The sequence below is a fragment of the Gorilla gorilla genome, chromosome 9, assembly GCF_029281585.2.
Source record: "Gorilla gorilla gorilla isolate KB3781 chromosome 9, NHGRI_mGorGor1-v2.1_pri, whole genome shotgun sequence".
Taxonomy (NCBI): Eukaryota; Metazoa; Chordata; class Mammalia; order Primates; family Hominidae; genus Gorilla; species Gorilla gorilla.
In genome coordinates this window covers 135,299,213-135,324,399 of record NC_073233.2, presented here as the reverse complement: position 1 = coordinate 135,324,399, position 25,187 = coordinate 135,299,213, and positions in this window count along the sequence as shown.

The following is a 25,187-nucleotide window of genomic DNA, read 5'->3' as shown; positions in this document are numbered from 1 at the left end:
ATGGAACAATCTTAAGGCGTTGATTCTACAGTCTCGGGATGTTTTCTGGGGTTCTGAGAGTGTCTCCTGCTGAGCCCCTACAAGGCAATTTTCATATAGAGGACCATACATTCTGCTCCTTGTTGGTACAGTCATCAGTTCACCCCACACAGACTTTTTCTATGGGGATCTGCACTCCTTCAAAGTCTGCTAGGAAAGAATGTCAATGCCCCCAAGCTGGCTCTTATTCTATGGGGCTACCGCCTGGCTCATAACCCCAATGAAGTAGCTGTGGTCTCCTTTTTCCTAAGCAGCTCGTAAGCCCTCCTCTGGTGCCCTCTTGATTTTCTAAGTGTGAATCAGATGAGGGTCCACCGTATCCCACAACTGCCAAAAACATACAGGAAGTTTTGCAAGAGGCCTCTGGACATGGGCCAACAGGACTCCCATGGCGTGCTCAGAAATTCCTTTTACAAAAACCTCCTAAATATTTGACTCCTTTCTAGTGGCTCTGCGGGTAAGGAAAATTCAAGAGTCACACAAAGAAATCCTAATTGGCAAATGCCCCACAGTGAGCAGGCATCTCATTTTGGAATTTCAAATTGATTGTATCTTTATGCTTCAGTCAAAAGTTCTAATTCAATATCCGCATTTACTGAGCACAAATCATGAGCCAGGTACTTCTTATAAGTCTTCTAGATATGTTATCTAAAGTATGCTTCAAAATAATTCCATGAAGAAGGCGAAACCAATATCCATATTTTAAAGAAAAGGAACCTGAGACCTTGATTCTAAACTCAGTTCAGTACAAAGTCTAAGCTCATAACTATCTCAAGCAAAGGACCTGGACATATTCAAAAGTAGTCTATTTTGTTATTGGCACCATTTTACTATGAAGCTCATTCAAATCTGTCTTTCCTGCCTCCCAACTCCATTAAAATAACTTTGTTGAAAGTAATCAGGGTACTCCCTCTTGCCAGATCTTAGCATTTGACACAGTATGAGCACTTTTGTCATCTTGAACCACTTTCCTCCCTAGGATTCCAAGACAACACACTCTTCTGATTTGCCTTCCACCCCACTGGCTGCACCTTCTCAGTTGCCCCTTTGATAGTTCTCCACCTGACCTCTAAATGTTGAAATGTCCTAGAGCTCAGTCTTGAGCCCTTTTCCTTTTGTGAATTACATTTTCTCCCTAGGCACTCTTATTCAGTGTGATGCCTTTAGAAACCATTGCTACGGTGATGACTGCCCTATCTAAATCTCTCAGGCTGACCTAAGTACCAAACTTGTATATTTCCACTTGGAAATATTAATAGACATATCAAATAAAATCTGTCCAATGTGGAGCTGATAACCTTTTCCTATCCAAACATCTTTTTTCTGCCTTCTTTCTTTCCATTTTTCCCATTTAATAAAATGGCATCACAGTGCATCAAGCCAAATACCATTGTTACATTGCACATAAATATACTGTTCCCTCATTCTCCACCTTTCTTCCATCATCAAATTCCACTGGTTTTGCTTTCAAAATATATGTCAGATACTTTTAATCCTCTTCAACTTTATGGCCATCATTCTAGTCTGAGCTACCCTTGTTTCTGCAGATTATGGTGACAGACGTCAAATAATCTCCCTGTTCTAGCGTTACGACATCTGCTCACAGGGCAGCCAATGTCATCTCTTAGAATTGTGAATCAGAGTTCATTACTCCCTAGATTAAACTCTCTCAACACTATCCTATGGCATTTCAAATACAGTCCACACTCAGTTTTATAGCCTACTTCTTGCTTCTTATCTCAAATTTCTTCTTGTCTCTAACTATGCTTCAATTCCACTGCCTTCCCTTTATTTCTGAGCAGATCTGGAAATTTGCATTTGCCATGCACTGTCCTTGAAACACCCTTCCTCCAGCTTTTTGCAGCAGGGCTGGTCCCTTCTTCAAATATCAGCTCAGGGAGCACCTTCTCCCAAAGGCCATTGCTGTTTTATTTGAAATGACTTTTTTCAGTTACTCTCCAGCTCATCGATCTCTTTGTGGCCATCATAATCTTATCACAATCTATAAATAGTCTGCTTATGCGTAAGTCTGTTTAATTGTTGGTCTACACATCAGTAAATAAGGTTTAGGGGAATAGGGATCTTGTCTATCTTTTTCATTATTATATTCATGTAACTTCTCATATGCTAACTAATCAACAAATATGTTTGCTTGAGTGAATGAATGAGTGAATGAATAAATGATGTATAGATAGATGGAATATACCACAGAGCAGGTAACATATGACATTCCTGATTAGAATCTGACAAAAATGAATAGCCCATGAAACATTAAATAGAAATATTGACCCTGTTTTCAACTGATCCCCAATTTTTCTACAAATTGTGCCCCCCCTTCCCCTTTAGAAGCTGAAGCCACAGCACTCTTTCTAGCTAGTGTTCTGGAAGGAGCAACAGAGCAGAGTACTCTGGGCATCTGATGAGCCTGAGGCAGCCCAGGGGAATGGCAGTTGGAGGAAAGTACTACTTCCATCAGAACAAAAGTCTCCAGTAAGGCTTCAGGTTCCTGAACGATGACAGCACCGAAGGCTCCACTTGGAAGATTTTAATCCGAGAAAAATGGCTCTAATGCATAACCTGCTGTGGGGATATTTATTTGGGAGCAGATTGAGCTTAAGTCAAATACTCTGCATGTACAAATCCAGCTGATTAATACATAGCCACAGAATTTTGCTTTTTCTCTGCAATACACTCAGTAAAATGAATGGCTTTTATTATTCTACTTATTATTTTTTATCAGCAAAAGTTAAAAAAAAACGTGATTTCTCCCATCCCGCCCAAGCTGTAAAATGAGAGTGGCAGTGTGATTATACACTGCTGGAAAGAGATGCAATTGTAGAGAATTATAAATCATATTCTTTTGTTTGGTTGGCATTTTTTGTTTATTTGTTTCTAATGCAAAGAGCAGGAGATTTACCATAATTTGCGTTCTATAACCTGCCGTACATGTGACAGGAGAAAAAAAAAATCTATTAGCAAAAATATATTTTGCCTTTCTAGACCAAAAATAAAATAGTACCGGGTTGAAATACTCATCTGTTTCTTCTGCTAGGGCTTATTCCTTTTAGTGACAGTCCTCCACCTTTAAAAAACAAACAGACAAACCAGAACTCTTGGGGATTTTCTCAAGAATAGATTGGTCAAAATACAAAGCTTTGTCTTCTGGTCTACCCTTTGCAGATCATTAATAACTGTAGTGATGCTCTTCTTTCTAAGGAGGAGAATTATTTCTCTTAGGTTTCGTTTGTTAAAAAAAATGTGAAGGACTAAGTGTATTTTGTACAGATTCTGAGAGTGGAACAATATGCTGGGAAGTACTTCTGCAGCATTATGTGCACCCAAGGTAGGAATACTAGGTAAGGGCTAATTCCTCAAGTGGGTTTATGTATGCTCTACATTCTGAAACCACATCTCATGCCAGTATTCAAGCATGTGAGGGAATAATGCATGAATGTTTGAGTAGGTTTTGTGATCATTTCCTTTCTATCCACTTCAGAGCAAGCCAAGAGGCTATATATTTAAATTTTAGTATAAAATCTTTAAGCTACACAATTGGAAAGTCTTTGAAACTCTAAAGTTAATAAGACATGAGACACTGTTCCTAAGGAAGTCAGGAAGTCTTAATGTTATAATCTATCCCAAGGAGTTTCAGTTTTGTGTTATCTATCCAATGACATGCTCAAAGCAGATATAAAATGAGTCAACCAACATGTCACTTTGTGTGTCATTTATGCATTTATATACAAGGAAGTACTGAGATACATACATATGTAAGTGGTGAAGATACTCATAATAAAAGAATGGTCAAAATGGGATACAGATACTGGAGATTTTTTGTGGCAAAATAAGTTTCAGTCATGTGTGATATGATACATACATTTGACAGAGTAAAAACCAGGAAAAGATAGGGTGTGTTGGTTCTAAAGAAGCCAATATTAAGCGTGATGTCCAACCCGAGATCTGAGATCGGAGGTATGCAGAGGAAGAAAGGGGGGTTGGCATAAGAAGTCAAGTACTAAAAGTTCCCTAGGAACTAACGTGAGTTAAGCAGGAGAGCTTTTGCTACAAAAGAGGAGCTGAGGGTAAATAACCAGGAAAATACCAAAAGAATCTGCTGAGGGTAGAAAAACAATTTTTTGTGCAATCCAGTATAATCTTCCTGAGATCTGTTCTCCATCCTAGAGCTGTACTCACATAGGCTGTAGCTCTATGGCATCCTCAAAGCACCACCTGCATGCTGACAGTTTTCCAGGACAGGTTAATTGCTGGGTTGATATGAATTTGGTTAAATCAGGAGGAGATTGTGTTTTAGTGAATACACACACACACGTGCAGACTCACCAGCACTTAACTTCAAAAATTTTATTAATGCCATGTTGTTCTGCTAATCCATTGTCATGTAATAAAGCAAGTGAAAAGGTACTATTTTTATTATGCTTATTGAATCGATGCATATGAAATTTGGACAGTGTGCAGCGAGAATGGCTTGTGCAGTTGCATGGTGTCTGGGGACTCAACTGGAAAAATTCAAGGCCTGGGTGGTTTGTTGTCTGGGGCTGGAAGTCATCTTGGAGGTGCCTGTGATCACACATCTGGCACTCGATGCTGGCTGCTTGCTGGGACTTCAGCTGAACTGTCAACCAGAACACCTCCACATGGCTTCTCCATGTGGGACTCTCTGCACAGGCTAGTTCAGGCTCCCTCACTGCTTGGAGGCTGGGTTCCAAGACAGCAATCAAGGAATGCATAGCCTTTTTCTTTTCTAATCTAGCCTCAGAAATCAGTATTACTTCTCATACATTCTATTGATTGTGGCAGTCAAAAAGTTCTTCCCAGGTTCAAAGGGAAGTACGTACAGACCACCCCTAATGGGAGGGATGTCAAGGTCCCACTGGAGGAGAAGCTGTGAAATATAAGAGATAGTTGTGACCATATTCAGAAAACACATACTGACTTATCAGCTCATCAGCACGAAGACTGGGGACAATTTACCAAGAGTAGAGCATTAGAGAACATCTTCATTTTTAAGAAATCCTCAATATTAAGCTAATAATAAGACATTTAAAATTATCTCACCCAGCAGAGTTTGATGCGACCGTTCAGTAAACCAGTGGCCTCCCCCAGTTCCCTACGTTGGGAAGTTCCATTTTACCGCATTGATGGGCAATTGTTAAGAACCAAATTACTGAAAGACAAGGGTGGCTCTACAGTTGGTTGCTTAAAAAGGCTTACGACTCATGTGTGTACTCAGGAGATCATGAAAGCAAGATGGTGTGTGCAGCCTTCAAAGGGGCCTGAAGGCATGATGGAGGCTGGTGGAGGAAGTTTTAAATAAGCAGATCTCTTAAAGGGAGACAGGATACCTTGGTACAGGGTGCACTAAGCTTCACAGTTACTGAGGGATCGAGCACCAGGAGGATGGTCTTCATATCCATCTCGGGCACTGCCAGGACACTGGGAGACATCAGCCTTCATGTGGACCATCTCCAACATGAGCACCACCTGGGCTCTAAAAGTCATCATCTCCAATGGTATTTGCCATTCCCATAGGCTACCACTTCCCATAATGACATCTCAAGCCTTGTTATCACTCGCAACTGCTGTATCTCAGAATCTCCCATCCTCTTCTTACTATTCATGTTCTTTGTACTCATAGAGACTTTCAGTCCACTAACCATCTATTTTCAACTAATCTGTTGCCCCTCTCTTTTTTTTCTTTCTCTTCTTGTCCATCTTAAATTACCTCATTATTATCTATCTCAGATAACAAGGTCTATCTTTTTCATAATATTTTTTACCAACGCTCTTAAGCTCTATTCCTCCCTTTTTTAACCATTCATTTTTTAGAAACCAAATCTAGGAAGATGCCTTTATTCCCACCCTCTCATAAGCCCTCCTGGGGAAATGCTTGAATGGGGGAAAAGAGAAAAGGAGAAAACTACCTAGATAGAAAGAACAAGTCGACTAATATTTCAAAAAGAGTATGTAGCCTCATTCGTTTACACAATATTTTAAAAATAAATGTACTAATTACTGTAAAGAAGTTCAATGTACTATCAGGACATGTAATCATGATCCTAGCTCTTCCTTCACCAAGAGCCCAAAGAGTAGCCTGAAAGCTTCCCATTGTTAAAAAATGATGTTCATCCTCTTCTTGACATTTATACCTCAAGTTGGCAAGCTGACTCCCATCAACCAAAAGATATAGGTGGCTTAGCCTTCATGCCTCCTGTACAAACATCTCAGAATCTTGCCATCTGTGACTTATTCTTGTTTCAAGGGCTCCCCTAGAAAATGGTTTACCTTTCTCTAATTTTGTCTTTAAAAGAATAACAGGTTTTACATGTTTGTGATAATGGGGGAAAGTCAGAGAGAAAAGTAGAAAGCTCCCTAAACCCAGCCTCCTCTTAGGATAGACATTGGCTCTGCCTTTGCAGCCCAGCGCCAGCCAGCAGCCACAGCTGCAGAAATGATCATGCGTGCAGATGATGGTGTTGAACCAACCTGACATTCATCCTCTGCTGCGCTTTGACAAAGAACATTAATTAAGGATAAGTAGTCTTTCTCCGGGAATTAATGAGAGACAAATATTGACTTCGAATATGGAAAAGATATGCTGGTAATATTCTAAGTCACCAATAAGAATCAATGGCAAATCCTGAGTTCTGGCTCCAAATGCCTTTTCCCTTTTCCACCAGAATGATCTGATCCTCTACACCTACTGACCATCAGCTAGAGATAATTGCCCTGTCCTGTTGTAAAGTCAGTACAAATGGGAACCTTGCTTCCTCATTTGAGCACTTAAGAAAAGTCTACAACCTTCTCCCTTTCAAAATCTGCTCTCCTCCTCATTTATCTACCTGCATCAAATCTGTCATTCTCCAGGGTCTAGGAGGAGCAAGATAAACACAAGGCCCCACCATTGTGTATGGTCTGTCAGTTGCTAACATGGGCCTGTGGTGGCTGGTCCTTCTATCTGTATTAGAAATCGTAGCAATTCATTCAGAAACCGCTGTTCCTTCCAGGCAAATGTGAGATAACGCAGTTGGCCCATTAACATTGCAGCTGCATAGCAGATTAGACACATTGTGCGGTGCTGCCTGGTTAAAGCATCCACAGCCACTTACGGAATTAGGGGCTGGCACCACTGCAGTGAGCTGGTGCGCTGTTTACAATCATTCCCCAACACAGACAACACAATCGTGATTTTCTGTGTAGGCTGGATGGCTGAAAACGTATTCCACCAAGATGGTACTTTCTTTCCAGCTCCAGAGTAAGTAAATATTTTTTAAAGCAGAGTTACAGAGGCTTTTCACTAAAGTAAAAACAAACAAACAAACAAAAAAGGATGGCCTTTATTGACTCTGTCAAGTAAGGAGACTAATAACTTTCTCCAATAAACTGTGTTTTAATAAATACAAGGCTTCTGATTGGTTGCAGTGTATCCTGCAATGTCTTAGAGGGCAGGAAATTGGTGTAATTCTCCTACTGCAGCATTCAGCATCAAGACATATGCCATTAGGCTCTTTGGTTTTAATTTATCTTTAGAAATACATTCTTTTTTATTAGAAATACAAATATTTCATAAATATCTATGGATTAATGTTTTAAAGATTTTTGGGAGAAATGGAAGACCAATACGCAGAAGCTACTTCCATTTTTGCTACACTTTTTTATTTTTTATTTATTTATTTATTTATTTTTTGAGATGGAGTCTCTCTCTGTCTCCCAGGCTGGAGTGCAATGGCACGATCTCAGCTCACTGCAACCTCCGCCTCCCATGTTCAAGCGATTCTCCTGCCTCAGCCTCCTGAGTAGCTGGGACTACAGGCGCCTGCCACCACACCTGGCTAATTTTTGTATTTTTAGTAGAGACAGGGTTTCACCATGTTGGCCAGGATGGTCTTGATCTCCTGACCTTGTGATCCACCCTCCTCAGCCACCCAAAGAGGTGGGATTACAGGCGTGAGCCACCGCGCCCAGCCTACACTTCTTAAATGTAAGGGAGAAATGCTCTTGGCACAGACCAAGCATATTTCCAAGCCCTCACTAGGGCTAGCATCCTTCGTCCTCTCAGGGCTGTGCAAGGCATGATGTGGAGGAGCTCCAGGTGCAAACATAACTAACAGAAACTGAAGAAGTTAAGCCAAAGATGGCAAATACCTCTCCCAAGTTTGAGGCTAAAAGTTAATCACGCTTCTCACATTTCTAAGCTTGGAACAAAATAAAACCCAGTATAGCGGTCAGAGAGACCAAGGAAATACTTAGCTTTATTACTGGTAAAACATATTTAAGAATTCTTCTCAAATGTGTTGCCACGCTGAGTTTGCTAATACCTTCCCTAAAGTGACATTCTCACCCTATTGTCACAGGACATCACAGACAGCCCTCTGCTGTAAGTGCAGGCTACCACTGCAAGGAAGAGCAGAGGAGCGATGTGTCCTGGGGGCAGCTTGGCTCATGGTTTCTTGGAACTGGCTGCACACTGGAAGCAGCTGCGGAACTCTGAAACGATCAACACCCAGAGCTCCACCCCAGATGAACTAAGTGGGACCTGGACTTGGGGATTGTTCAAAAGCTCACTAGGTGATGATGATGTACTTTTAGGATTGACAACCACCAGACTCAATCAAAAGAGACAAAAAGGAAGGAGCTGGGGAGCACATTCTCACTTATTTCTCTCAGTCTCACTAATCACAGGAGTTGCTCTTCTTCCCAGGAAAATGAATGAGTGAAAAACGAGACCAAGCATCCTCTAGGTCTACACTACCATAGTCAAGACTCTTTGGGAGCAGGTAGGTTGGCTCAGCAGAAACATCCACCACACCTGGTCAGGTGGAGGGGCGTTGTTTCCTCTTTCATTGCTCTTGGCGTCTGAAAGCAGGGACCTAGGTGGTGGCCAGTCTCTAATAATCAAGGCTCCTATTTCAGGTATAGGCATAACACTTTCAATCGTTCGTTTCATACCAGCTCATGGGGGCAGAAAATTGTTACACCCTGTCTTTGCACAAGACATTTACGGACCATGGAAAGCTGAGATTTAGTTCTCTACTCCCTGCACCCCTCTGACAACTGGATCTCAATTCTGGGCAGCCAGTCAACACGTCAGGAATCCACTGAAGCAAATCATTTTGCTTCTCCACAGCAAGCTGACTTCAGTAACCACCAAGAATTCATTACTGCTCTAGTTTGTTTACACTGGCTAGGAACAGACACTGTTGTGAATTACTTGGAGATACCCCTTTCCCTACAAATTAGTTTCAAACTATGCTTCAAATCAATAGGCCAGCGACAGGAGTTTCTTCTTTCCTCTTTCTTCTTTAGGCAAATGAACATACAGACACTTCCCTTTAAAGAGCATATCCAGTCAAAACAAAAATGTTAAGTATAATTTAATTTTGGTAAACCAAATCCTACTTTACATTTACTTGTATTTATTTGCAAAGGCAATATTTTAGCTTTACTTTGATGGTTTTCCAGTTAAAAGCATCACCTGTCTCTTTACCTTTAAATATATCTGTCTTCCATTTCTGTTGTGTGACTTATGTATGATCTGTAAGGAGACACTTGAATGAGCTACAGAAAATGACTAAATGACTCTTTAAAATAAACTTTTAAATTTAAAAGTTTGAATGAAAGTTTTAAAATTAAAGGGATAAGTCACTTTTTCAAGTACTAATATAGTAAGAATGTTGATTATTGTGTTTCATTTAGTTTTGTTGTGCATATTAAGAAGGTAGCACCAATTAAGGTTAATCTGGCATATAGTTCAAACACCAAAGCCATGATGACTGATGCTTCATTTCTATTTCTTTTTCTTATCACCCAGGCTGGAGTGCAGAGGCATGATTTCAGCTCACTGCAACCTGTGCCTCCTGGGCTCAAGCAATTCTCTCCTCTCAGTCTCCTGAGTAGCTGGGACTACAGGTGCATGCCACCATGCCTGGCTAAGTTTTTTATTTTTTGTGGCCATGTTGCCCAGGCTGGTCTCAAGCTCCTGCGCTCAAGTGATCCATCTGCCTCTGCCTCCCAAAGTGCTGGGATTACAGGCATGAGCCACTGCGCCTGGCCTGGCCCTTCATTTCTAACACAAATCCATTCAACACTTAACATGTTGGCACAGGAAGCAAAGCTGAAAGAAGTAAAAATCCCGTAGCATTGCGTTATGTTGCCCATTCTAAAGGGGGAATTTAGAAACAGCAGGAGTTACAAATAAGTCTTTTTCTACATCTTAGTGGAAGCAATATATAATAAAATGTTCAGCTATATCCTGCAGACCAGAAACGTTTAAAGAGGCTCTGCAAATGAATTGGCCACTTGGTGAGTTGATGTGAATCTTTCCTGGAATACGCAGGGTAAATCTTGACCAAAAGCTTGGTGCAAATGCTGAAAAAAGAGAAATAACAAATATTTTATGCTGAATGGTGGCCCTGTACCACAATCTACTACAGAAGTCAGAGGTGGAAAGGGGCTGGTCTATAGAGATAAAAGAGTTTGAGTTTATTGGGTTTTTGTTTTTGTTTTGGCTCATGCAGTTTTAATTTGAGTTCTGTTCATATGATTCTCTAATTTTAATTAGAATGATTTTAATATTGTTACTTTGCCTCTAGACTTGAAAATATCCCAAATGCAAGAGTCTCCACAGAAATTCTTACGTACCTATCACATGCCTTCTGGACTGGACTGGACATGACTCTGGTCATGCCTCTAGGACCAAGGGTTCCATGGTAATAAGTTATATTTTTTCCCTCCAGAGCCTCATTTTCCTTCCCTATGAAAGTAAATTAACTACATGTATAGCTCTGACATATTGCAGGTTTGGTTCCAGGCCACCACAGTAAAGTGAATAGCCCAATCACAATACAAAGAGTCATACACAATTTTTGATTTCCCAGTTCCTGTACAGTAAAAGTTGTATCTACAAAGTGCATGCAATAAAACAGGCTAAGCCCATATTTACATCGAGATAAACAGTTGTACCAAACCAGACATTCAAAAATATCCCATCAACAGATAGCAACTGCATGTCCAGTGAATGCCAATAACTGTGTTCACTAGGTGTCACTTCCGTTAGAGAAATACACATGACCTTAAGATGTATTAAGCCAGTATCTCCCCTATTAGGAAAGAATCTTCTCCAGGAATAGTTTATGTCTTATTCATCTCTTTATCCTCTGCGTAGGCAGTAGCAGATAGTAGACACTTAGTAAATAAATAAATATCTTACACATCATATGTACAACTGTGGGGCTGCAAAACTCCTGGGTTTTAACCCCAGCACCAGTGCTATTTATATAAAATTTGGAAAGGTCACTATATTAGTCAGGGTTCTCTGGAGAAACAGAACCAATAGGATATAGAAAGATAGAGAGAGAGGGAGATGAAAGGCAGTTTATACAGAAAATTGGTTTACTGTCATGATGACAGAGGCTGAGAAGTACCAAGACGTGCTGTCTGCAGGTTGGAGACCCAGGGAAGCTGATAATATAACTCAGTCCAGAGTTGAAGGCCTGACCTAGGGGGGCTGCTAGTACAAGTCAGGGTCTGAAGACCAGAGAACCTGGAGTTCTGATGTCCAAGCACAGGAGAAGATGAGTGTCCCAGCTCCAGAAAAGAGAGTGAATTCACCTCTTCTCTGCCTTTTTAGCTCTGTCCAGGCCCTTGGCTGATTGGATGGTGCCTGCCCACACACTGGGTGACAGCGGATCTTCCTTTCTCAGTCCACTGATTCAAATGCCAGTCTCTTCTGGAAATACCCTCACAGACATACACAGAAATCATGCTTTAGCAGCTTAAGTTTACACTAAAACTAACCCTCATAGTCACTTAGTTCATTTCTAGGAGGATGGAAATATTAAACTGGCCATGGTGTACATGATGTGGAAATCTCTGTAAGAATAATGACAAAGGAAGATAGAAGAGAAATATTGGATTTTTATTTAATTAAATTAACTGAAGAGTTATTGATCACCTGTTATGTGCCAGGAATTATGCAAGCACACAGAGAAAAGATACAAAGAAAGGGCATGAACCTGCCATGAAGAATTTCACTTTTAAACACAGACCTTGGTTAGCCTGGTATCAAATGTGGATACCTACAGGTCGTGACAGTTATAAAGATGCCTTAATCAATTGCTTTAAAAGAGCCAAATGTTAGGGTTCTGGCTTCATTTATGTAATTTTTGGGGGTGAAGGGGAGAATTTAAGAAGCACTCTTTCTCTGGAAATATCACTCAAAAGTAAAACAGAAGCCCAATCTGAAAGAACAGCATCAATATTTAATCACAGCAGGCTAAGGGTTGTGGAAGCAATAGGTATTAAATGTAATTGAAACAAGGTATCCTGATTCCTTGTGGGGTGGAAGGTGGAGGAGGTAGAGGCTGTTCTCTGGGTGTCTCCATCTTACAACCTGCTGGAATATTCCCTAAGTGGATTGTGTCCATTATAAACACATCAAATCAACATCCTAGGAAGGTTTAGTGTGTGCATGGCAGAAAGACACCTGAGGTAATTTCACCTCACATTACAAATTGGTCTCTTATTCATACAGTAGGAAGCATTTTCTTTCTACAAAATGGATAATATAGAAGAATAATCTAGCCAGCATACTAATAAAGGGAAATAAAGGTGTCTGGGAAAACTCTTTGAAACCCTCAATGGCTAATTTGGGAATTCTAGGCGTTGTGTGCTAGAGAGACACAGTAAAGATATTATTAAATAACTCTAACACATGAGATGTATTACATCCAGGATGTACTCTTATTTTTGTAATTGCTACTTATCTGAGACCTTTTATTCATTTTCTCAAAGGACATTTCCAAAAGCTAACACTGTCACTACATCCTGAACAGGGTTATTGGAGAGTTTCCTTTTCTTATAGAAGCACTACGTTCATGCTCCCCTGTCCCCAACAACCCAGTTTAATAACTGTGTCCTTTCTGTACACTGTTATTAAGCTGGGGTTTGTTATCCCCTTTCCTGAACATCAGATTAACATTTTTGCCTACCATGCACTAGGGAAATGACAGGCACATTCTTGATTATTTCCCTTTCTGGATGCCAAAGCTGGTGAGTCTTAACTATGGTTGTATGTGTTTGTGTAAGATAGATAGATAAATAGATAAATAGAGAGATGATAGATAGATAAGATAAATAGATAGATGATAGATGGATAGATAGATAAGACGATAGATAGATAGAATTAAGTCTCAGATTTGGAAGTGTGTTTAAAGGCCAATAACTGTGGCTATCTCTTGGCCCATAATCAGAAGCAGACCACTCCAGGCACAAACTGCATATCTGCAGGCTTCAGTTACTCACCTGGCAGAGCTAGACACAACCAACATAGAGACATTTTGCAGTAAAGAGGAGAGACATAGTAACCCCCGGGCTCAGGTGCAGCCACTTTGTAGACGGCCCCTTCATTAGACTCAAATACTGTTAAACATAAACAATGACACTTGTGTGTCATCAGAAGACCCCATGACATTGTTACAGTGATGTCAAGCGAATCAAGAGCAGAATTTTATTTCCTAATAACTTTTATCTTTACAAGAATTGTGCTTTCATGTGATACGCAAACTATGCAGCCAAAAACATGTTTTGCAATCTGCTGGACCAGTTATTTAAGGATTGTTTTTCCAAAGAAAGAGAAAAATTCTAAGGAAAGAATACATACCCATTACTGCACTTCATGTTACTAACTTGAAATATTCCCAACTCTGTCATAACAAACACCAAGACATGAGGCAAAATGCATACATTTTTGGTTCTCAATTTCCCTATCTGTAAAAATTTTCCCTATTTTTAAAAATTCAAGGGAAAGGTGGTCCATGTGTCATATGCATTATATATAATGGCAAACAAATAGAGCATTGGGTTTGGAATATATGTTGTATTTATATTTTCAAATTATTTTAAATGTAAAAATACAGTGAACATTTCAGTAATTGGAGTTATAAATTATCCTTCTCCTTTAATTATGGAATGGAATCAAATGTGACTGTAATTTCTTATTTATTGAGTTTTCAATGCATGTCAGTTTCCATGAATGCTATGGAAATCTAACAGACATAAGATTTCCCTGGGAGAGAGAGGGTCTGCAAGTGTCTTCAGTGAGAACTTGCCATCCCTAGTGTCATCCAGAGCGCTCTTGGTAATACTGCAGATCTATAGAGTTTCTGCCTACACTCCCTGGGACCTGAGGTTCAGGCTATCATAGGACAGCTGCTGTGTCTTCTCCACCAGTAAATGGTCTATCTGGAATTCAGAGATGTATGTGGCCTCTCTCTAGAAGAGACTGGCTGAGTGGAGAGAGAAGCACTCCACAGTTGTCAGATCAGATAGGAGCAATGCCCTCATAGAACAAGACAAAACAGGAATCTGTAATTGACAATTGAGTTCAGAATGGAACTTTGCAGAGGACAGTCACATTTGCTGGACAAAAAATCCAACCATCAGATTTTATAAAGACTGAGGGATGATGTAGTAGAATCCCACTGTGTTAAAGATTCGTTTACAAGGAGCCAGAGAAGTTGACTGACTTGTCAAGTCACATTACTAATAAATGAAAAGGAGGAAATGATACCAGATCTTCTGGCTCAAAATCCTGTATCTTTCTTCACCACAATGTGCAGTCTTCTTGGGACCCCGAATACTCTGCCTGGGTCTGGCTTCACGAAGCATTGTTTGATGAGCTCAAAATAGTTGGTTCACGCAAAATTGAACTGCCTCTAGAGAAATGTCATGTTGCACTGCCAATCTACCTGTGGGCTCAGCTCACTATGGTTATGACCTCTTTATTCATGGCAGGGGTAAGGGAGATAATTAATTCAAAAAATAAATAGGAGGTATGAACTTTATTAAGCTACACAAAGTTGAAAAGACTTAGTCCCTGGCCCTGAGGAGATTTCAGTGCATCAAAGGAATTAGACAAACAGGGACAAAATATATTGCAATAGGTGCAATGAAAGAGGTCATCAGAATGGGCTATGAGAGCACAGAGGAGGAGCATTTGATCATATATGGAAAGTAGGTAAGATTCACTAGGGAAGATGGTGCCCTAGCTGAATATAGAAGGTAGATAAGAATCACTAGGGAAGATGGTGCCCTAGCTGAATATGGAAGGTACGTAAGATTCACTAGGGAAGATGGTGCCCTAGCTGAATATGGAAGGTATGTAAGATTCACTAGGCAAGATGGTGCCCTAGCTGAATATGGAAGGTACGTAAGATTCACTAGGGAAGATGGTGCCCCAGCTGAATATGGAAGGTAGGTAAGATTCACTAGGGAAGATGGTGTCCCAGCTGAATTTTAAAGGAGGGAATAGGAGATAGTCAGGTGAAGAAGTGAAGAATATTATTAGTACCAGAGACAGCAGAATGTTTAAATGCACAGGAATGTAAAAAACAATGCAAAGTTTAGGAAAATGACAAGCATTTGCACATGGCTGGAACGTGGATGTGGTGAGAGGTGTGGACGCGCTTGTGACAAAGGTAAGTGACAAACTCTGAAGGAGCTTTATACCATACTGTCAATAGGCTTCAGCTTTTTAGTTAGAAGGCAATGGGAAGCCACTGAAGTGATACAATCAAATATCTTTTTAAAGGTTCATTCCAGCAGCTGTGTGAGAATGGGTTTGGAAGGGAGGGGAAGCTGGGAGCTCAGAGAGACCAGCTGGGAAGGAGGTTACTTCAGTGACTCAGAAAACAAGTGTGATGGACAGTAGGATGTGCCACCCAGACTCCCCTTCAGGGACCAAGAACTTGTGCCCTCAGCAGCTAGGAGTGCTTCCAAAAGACAGGCCTCAGCTGTCAGCCTTTTTTGAGAATTGCCTTGGCTAAGAAAACTTCTGTAGCCAATGTCACACCCTCTTCCACGAGCAACTCACATCTAACATCTGTTCAGTATGGTGTAGAAAAGCTCAGCTTCTCCACCCCCAACTTGGAACAAGTCTGAAGGACCATCCCAGGTTTTAATGGAGTCCCCTGCAGCCCAAGTTGGGACTGCATTGAGATTCAGCTTCTCCTCCTGCCCAGCCCTGCTTCTGTCCACTCCCTCCCAAGGTGGTGATACCAAAAGCATTTCCAGTCAAGTACCTGTGTGCTGATTGCTAATCTCCATCTCCAGGTCTGTGTCTCCAGGAAACATGCCTATGGTAATAAGGACAAAGACCTATACCAGGGTATGGGTACTAAGAAGTAGGAGGGAGCACAAACTAATTCAAGACATAGATGGTAGTAGGACTGACAGGATTGGGGGACCAACTGGACACAAAGAAGAGGGACAATTTTCTAATGTGAAATATTGACTGGCTGATTTTATCATGAACAACCTGAAATATAAGGATGGACTATATCACCCTGGAGATCGCATATCTGAGTTGAAACACAGAAGAAAAATCTTTGAGATTATATATATATATTATAATATATATAATATATAATATATATTGTAATATATATAATATATATTATATATATGTTATATATATAATATATATTATATATTATATATAATATATATGTAATATATATTATATATTATATATAATATATATGTAATATATAAAATATATTATATATAATATATATGTAATATATAAAATATATTATATATAAAATATATAATATATATTATATATAATATATAATATATATTATATATAATATATATAATATATAATATATATTATATATAATATATATAATATATAATATATATAATATATATTATATATTATATATATAATATATAATATATATAATATATATTATATATTATATATATAATATATAATATATATTATATATATTATATATAATATATATTATATATAATATATGGCAACTTCCTTTTTTCTCCTAAAATGTCACGAAAATAACTATAAATGTATTTTAAAAGCAAAACCCTCCAGAGATAGGAAAGATGAGGAAGGGGTAAATAATAACGAAATTTTGGATAGTGCATATCAGATGGCAATGAATATTTCTGAGGCTTGAGAAGACTGAATTCCAAACAAGCAGGAGAGATATCCAACAGCAAACACAATTTGTACTAGAACCTCCAAAAGTCTCAATAATTGAGGAAACCATGCATGACAGAAGCCAGTTTGAAGGAAAGGAGCTAAATTAATGAGGATCGGTTGGAAATTGATTTGAGCAGTAATCAGATCCTCTTACCAACTCAGGTTAGCAGGCTGACAGTCTTTCCTTCGCCCTGGTAAAGAACTGAGACTTGTATTTTGAGAGAATAAAACAGCAGCTCTGTACTCGTGGATAATAGGTTCAGTTAGGACACAAGTCTGTACACTAAAAACAGGGGATTTAAGTGCATGCATGGGTAGTGGGAACTGATAGCCCATGCCCTATTTTCTATTCAGCCCCATAAATGATGAGAATCAGTTCTTCACTCACTAAGCAAGAGACTAGTAGAGTTTTTTCTGGGGAATTTCACTGTGCCAAGAGGAAAGACATAAAGAAATTGACACAAGAGGTTTTCCCACTAACTGTCTGAGTCTGATTCCCCCAAGTCTACATCCCACAGCTGCACTATGAGAATTTCCAGTGAGCTTTGTAACAATGACTCAAAAACAGGATCTGGTAATTAAGGACTACCGAACACCTGAGGATAGTTTATACAGGTTGACCATCCCTTATCTGAAATGCTTGGGACAGACATGTTTTTGATTTCAAAATTCTTTTGGACTTTGGAATATTTGCATATACACAATGAGGTAACTTGGGAATGAAACCCAAGTCTAAACGTGAAATTCATTTATGCTTCATATGCACTTTATACACATAGCCTGAAGGTGATTTTATATAATATTTTTAATAATTTTGTGCATGAAACAAAGTTTTGACTACATTTTGACTGAGACTCATCACATGAGGTCAGGTGTAGAATTTTCTGCTTGTGGCATCAAGTCAGCACTCAAAAAGCTTCGGATTTGGGAGCATTCTTATTTCAGATTTTTTAATTAGATATGCTCACCTTATGAAAAATACAGATCAAAACAAATATAAACAGACACAGCTTAAAGAAAACAGTGACTCTGCAAGGAGAAGAAAACTCTTATCTCTATACTTTTAAATAAGAAAAAATTGCAACCATGAAACAGGAACAGACGTCAAGTAAAGAAACACTAGGAGCTCCAAAAGGAGGCCCTGGACGTTCTAAAAAAATCATATACTGGGAAAGAAAAACTAAAGAGAAGTTTCGAAGACAACATTGAGAATCTCTTACAGAATATGTAGCAGAAAGTAAAAAGGAGATGGAAAACAGGAAAGCAAAGATGAGGAAATACGAGGACCAGTCCAGGTGGTACAAACATAGATGATCACAGCTAGGTCATTGGATCCAAGGTCCTTGTGATATCAAAGGATCGTCACTGGGGCTGGGAGGTGCTTGAATGAGTGAATTGAGAAGATAGCGTGTGGGAAGAAAACTAACAAATTGTAGTGTTAGAAGAGAAAACATGAGTGAGAACTTCACTTTAGTCATCTCAATGCTACAACAAGGGCATATAAAATAAAGGTGAAAAAGCAATCATTAGATTTAGGTTGCTGGTCATTAGGAACTTGGCAATCAAAGTTTCTTAGAAGACATAGAGGGAGAACCCAGACGGCGCTGGGCTGAGTAGCGGTTGATAAATGAGAAAGTGAGAAAGTGCCTTTTAAAATGTTATTTCTAGGGATGTAGGTGTGAATAGGAGTATGCTGTGCGGATGATGAATCTGCGTGACTTCATTGTCCATCATAATGCATAGTCTACAAGAAAGGTTCAGCCTCGGGGAGAGATTGAATAAGCCCTGCTCCCATGCAATCTGCTTACAGTGAACTAAAGTTTCCGCAAAAACTAAACTAAACTTAAAAGGACACTAAAGTGTTCCAAGAACTACGAAGGACACTAGAGTGTTCCAAGAACTAAGAGAAAAGAGTGAGGCTAGTGTTAATTAAGTTAAAGTCTACTGAGGTGTCTGATGGGATAAGAGCTAAGAACTCTCATTAACTTGTCAATACGGGGGATGTTGGTAACCTTACAAGGGCAGTTTGGATGGTGTAGGAGACACCAAATTGATGTGGCAATGACAAAGATATTTTTAAATAAAGGTATTGCGATGGTACCAGATCCTGTAATGAGATAAGCTTCAAGCTACACTTATACCATAAATCATAAAAATCATGAGCATAGGGAATAACCGCCATGTCTCATCGAGAAGTCTGGAAGCTTGTTCCTGTGGGAAACGCCTCACAGCCGTCCTCCTCACAGGCTCAGTCATAGACACACCATGAAGACTCCTGTGCCCTGGATACCGCTGGCTTTTGGAATATTTCCAGGGTCTTTCCCTGACTCCTCTTTGAGCTATCTTGACAATGCAGTACTACAGATTTTTAACCTCAGATCTGAATCTCCCTACACATGGACCTTGTTATTCAGAGCTTCCCTTGCTTCTTGACACAGCTTCGCTGAGAACCTGGACATCCACAGCCCTGGATGTCAAGCCCACACTGGCAGGAGCCCGACTATCCCCACAGCAACCCTGGCTGCTAGAACCCATGCTTAGAGCAAGCTCTAGCCCAGAAATGGAGAAGAGAGATGAGAAAGGAAGGAAGCAAATTGTAGGAAGAGGTGTGTATAGAGCACCCTTAACATAAGTGACTCCATCTTAGAAAAAGACTCCATTTTACGTTTCAAATGGTATCATGCCAACTAGGACCAGATATTCACCTAATCAATAAAAACTGCACCCAACCAGATAAGAACATAAGCAGGCATACTCTTTCACTATCAGTCCTCACCAGAGCACTCTGGCAATAAAAAGAGCAGGACTTCACCAGCTTGAGACAGGTGTCTTGACTGACCCCATCTTGCTGTCATTCATGATCAGCACTCAGCATCTATGGCTGAAGGCTCTGCCCAAATCAGAGACTGTTCCTTGCAAGACATTGCCATCCATCCGGATAAGGCCAAGACACTCTCCTTATCCACGTCACTCTCCGTGGACTGGTTTATTAAGCATTTTTTTTCTATCTCTTTTTCTCTTCATGTTAAATGTTACTTTGTTTGATGGGAAATGTTTAATCTATAACATTTATATATTGATTAAGTACACTATTATGCATGGTTTGCAGTATTGACTGACTTGTGAAATGGCTTGAGCCTGCGTGCCCACAGCTCTGACTACTGAGTGAACAGGACGTCCTAAAGAGAAATGACCTTGGGAATTCCTTGTAGCTTGTGGCTTTTATGATTGAAATTGCATCAATAAAAGTCTGATTTTCTGGAATGACACAAACATGCATGGACCTGGTTATGAATGACCTTGCGCCACTCATGACACGCTGTGTCTACGACAAGGGTGTTAATCACACAGTAGCATCTTGGGATCGTACCGATATAACAGGGGATGATCAAGTTTGAGCACAGCGCCTGGTATATGGAATGCACAAGATAAAAGTAAGTTGTGATTGTTGCGTTGGTGGTTGATATTGTTCTTCATACAGAACAACCAGCTCACCTGCCACCACTAACAGCAAAAAGGAAGGGGTCATGAAGAAATGAAGGTGAGGAATTGTCATAATAATGCTGTAAGTTTAAGATGCCAATTCACCTCAAATGTCACTGTTGGGGAAAATGAGTCTTAGAGAAGGAAGAAACCAGCCCAAAGCTAGTAAGTGGCTGAACCAGCATAGGAGCCAGTTTGACTGCTTCTACACCACAGGGGAAACATTTTACAATTCATCAAGATGCGACTACAGCACCTCATTTTTAAGGCATTTGCTTTTCCAATTAATGTAACCTTCCAGAAGCAGATGCGCCGTCTACAATCTGAACTGAAACAAGCTGACTGCTCTTCAGGAGTTGAATGAGCAAAAGGTATTCCAGGGGTATTTTGTTCTCCAGCCGCTTTCAGCTAAAGGACTATCAGATTACAGAATTGGACCCAGAGGCATTCGTTCCTCTCCCCTTTTCCATTTCTCCCTAAGTTAGTTTTCATTTCATAACAGTCATTAGCTAAGCTCTGGGAATGAAGTGTAAAAATTTCCCCTCACCCCGGAGCCCTAACTGGCAGCAGTTCCTTGAAACTCCTGCAATCAACGCTCCATTTAAGCATCAAAACCTTATCAATTAGGCCTCAATGTACAGGGATCACGTGGCCGGCCGGTCACGCTGAGCCGGCCGCTGAGGAGTACCAGAGGCCTCATTACGGCCTTGAGCTTTTGTAAAATTCCTGAATAAGCAGCCCATGGAGTGTCTGCAGAAGGGCTGTATTTTATTTTTTTATTTTTTTTATTTTTTTTTCACCCAGCTTTAACAACTGCTTTTACGGACAATTTAACACTGTGGGTTGCCAGCTGTGTTAATGCCTGACCCCCTTCCTTCATGATGTCGCGCCTTGTGAAATGGCTATCAGATGCGGAGCCCCAGTCCGCTTTCCTGAGAAATCTATGCTTCTCTTTTTTTTTTTTACTTTTTTTTTTTATTATTATACTTTAAGTTTTAGGGTACATGTGCACATTGTGCAGGTTAGTTACATATGTATACATGTGCCATGCTGGTGCGCTGCACCCACTAACTCGTCATCTAGCATTAGGTATATCTCCCGATGCTATCCCTCCCGCCTCCCTCAACCCCACAACAGTCCCCAGAGTGTCATGTTCCCCTTCCTGTGTCCATGTTTTCTCATTGTTCAATTCCCACCTATGAGTGAGAATATGTGGTGTCTGGTTTTTTGTTCTTGTGATAGTTTACTGAGAATGATGATTTCCAATTTCATCCATGTCCCTACAAAGGACATGAACTCATCATTTTTTATGGCTGCATAGTATTCCATGGTGTATATGTGCCACATTTTCTTAATCCAGTCTATCATTGTTGGACATTTGGGTTGGTTCCAAGTCTTTGCTATTGTGAATAATGCCACAATAAACATACGTGTGCATGTGTCTTTATAGCAGCATGATTTATAGTCCTTTGGGTATATACCCAGTAATGGGATGGCTGGGTCAAATGGTATTACCAATTCTAGATCCCTGAGGAATCGCCACACTGACTTCCACAATGGTTGAACTAGTTTACAGTCCCGCAAACAGTGTAAAAGTGTTCCTATTTCTCCACATCCTCTCCAGCACCTGTTGTTTCCTGACTTTTTAATGATTGCCATTCTAACTGGTGTGAGATGGTATCTCATTGTGGTTTTGATTTGCATTTCTCTGATGGCCAGTGATGATGAGCATTTCTTTATGTGTTTTTTGGCTGCATAAATGTCTTCTTTTGAGAAGTGTCTGTTCATGTCCTTCACCCACTTTTTGATGGGGTTGTTTGTTTTTTTCTTGTAAATTTGTTTAAGTTCATTGTAGATTCTGGATATTAGCCCTTTGTCAGATGAGTAGGTTGTGAAAATTTTCTCCCATTTTGTAGGTTGCCTGTTCACTCTGATGGTAGTTTCTTTTGCTGTGCAGAAGCTCTTTAGTTTAATTAGATCCCATTTGTCAGTTTTGTCTTTTGTTGCCATTGCTTTTGGTGTTTTAGACATGAAGTCCTTGCCCATGCCTATGTCCTGAATGGTACTGCCTAGGTTTTCTTCTAGGGTTTTTATGGTTTTAGGTCTAACGTTTAAGTCTTTAATCCATCTTGAATTGATTTTTTGTATAAGGTGTAAGGAAGGGATCCAGTTTCAGCTTTCTAGATATGGCTAGCCAGTTTTCCCAGCACCATTTATTAAATAGGGAATCCTTTCCCCATTGCTTGTTTTTCTCCGGTTTGTCAAAGATCAGATAGTTGTAGATATGCGGTGTTATTTCTGAGGGCTCTGTTCTGTTCCATTGATCTATATCTCTGTTCTGATACCAGTACCATGCTGTTTTGGTTACTGTAGCCTTGTAGTATAGTTTGAAGTCAGGTAGTGTGATGCCTCCAGCTTTGTTCTTTTGGCTTAGGATTGACTTGGCAATGCGGGCTCTTTTTTGGTTCCATATGAACTTTAAAGTACTATTTTCCAATTCTGTGAAGAAAGGCATTGGTAGCTTGATGGGGATGGCATTGAATCTGTAAACTACCTTGGGTAGTATGGCCATTTTCACGATATTGATTCTTCCTACCCATTAGCATGGAATGTTCTTCCATTTGTTTGTATCCTCTTTTATTTCATCAAGCAGTGGTTTGTAGTTCTCCTTGAAGAGGTCCTTCACATCCCTTGTCAGTTGGATTCCTAGGTATTTTATTCTCTTTGAAGCAATTGTGAATGGGAGTTCACTCATGATTTGGCTCTCTGTTTGTCTGTTGTTGGTGTATAAGAATGCTTGTGATTTTTGTACATTGATTTTGTATCCTGAGACTTTGCTGAAGTTGCTTATCAGCTTAAGGAGATTTTGGGCTGAGACAATGGGGTTTTCTAGATATACAATCACGTCGTCTGCAAACAGGGACAATTTGACTTCCTCTTTTCCTAATTGAATACCCTTTATTTCCTTCTCCTGCCTAATTGCCCTGGCCAGAACTTCTAACACTATGTTGAATAGGAGTGGTGAGAGAGGGCATCCCTGTCTTGTGCCAGTTTTCAAAGGGAATGCTTCCAGTTTTTGCCCATTCAGTATGATATTGGCTGTGGGTTTGTCATAGATAGCTCTTATTATTTTGAAATACGTCCCATCAATACCTAATTTATTGAGAGTTTTTAGCATGAAGGGTTGTTGAATTTTGTCGAAGGATTTTTCTGCATCTATTGAGATAATCATGTGGTTTTTGTCTTTGGTTCTGTTTATATGCTGGATTACATTTATTGATTTGCGTATATTGAACCACCCTTGCATCCCAGGGATGAAGCCCACTTGATCATGGTGGATAAGCTTTTTGATGTGCTGCTGGATTCATTTTGCCAGTATTTTATTGAGGATTTTTGCATCAATGTTCATCAAGGATATTGGTCTAAAATTCTCTTTTTTTGTTGTGTCTCTGCCTGGCTTTGGTATCAGAATGATGCTGGCCTCATAAAATGAGTTAGGGAGGATTGCCTCTTTTTCTATTGATTGGAATAGTTTCAGAAGGAATGGTACCAGTTCCTCCTTGTACCTCTGGTAGAATTCAGCTGTGAATCCATCTGGTCCTGGACTCTTTTTGGTTGGTAAGCTATTGATTATTGCCACAATTTCAGCTCCTGTTATTGGTCTATTCAGAGATTCAACTTCTTCCTGGTTTAGTCTTGGGAGAGTGTATGTGTCGAGGAATTTATCCATTTCTTCCTTCTAGATTTTCTAGTTTATTTGCGTAGAGGTGTTTGTAGTATTCTCTGGTGGTAGTTTGTATTTCTGTGGGATCGGTGGTGATATCCCCCTTATCATTTTTTATTGCGTCTATTTGATTCTTCTCTCTTTTTTTCTTTATTAGCCTTGCTAGCAGTCTATCAATTTTGTTGATCCTTTCAAAAAAACCAGCTCCTGGATTCATTAATTTTTTGAAGGGGTTTTTGTGTCTCAATTTCCTTCAGTTCTGCTCTGATTTTAGTTATTTCTTGCCTTCTGCTAGCTTTTGAATGTGTTTGCTCTTGCTTTTCTAGTTCTTTTAATTGTGATGTTAGGGTGTCAATTTTGGATCTTTCCTGCTTTCTCTTGTGGGCATTTAGTGCTATAAATTTCCCTCTACACACTGCTTTGAATGCATCCCAGAGATTCTGGTATGTTGTGTCTTTGTTCTCGTTGGTTTCAAACAACATCTTTATTTCTGCCTTCATTTCGTTATGTACCCAGTAGTCATTCAGGAGCAGGTTGTTCAGTTTCCATGTAGTTGAGCGGTTTTGAGTGAGATTCTTAATCGTGAGTTCTAGTTTGATTGCACTGTGGTCTGAGAGATAGTTTGTTATAATTTCTGTTCCTTTACATTTGCTGAGGAGAGCTTTACTTCCAAGCATGTGGTCAATTTTGGAATAGGTGTGGTGTGGTGCTGAAAAAAATGTATATTCTAGTGATTTGGGGTGGAGAGTTCTGTAGATGTCTATTAGGCCCACTCGGTGCAGAGCTGAGTTCAATTCCTGGGTATCCATGTTGACTTTCTGTCTCATTGATCTGTCTAATGTTGACAGTGGGGTGTTAAAGTCTCCCATTATTAATGTGTGGGAGTCTAAGTCTCTTTGTAGGTCACTCAGGACT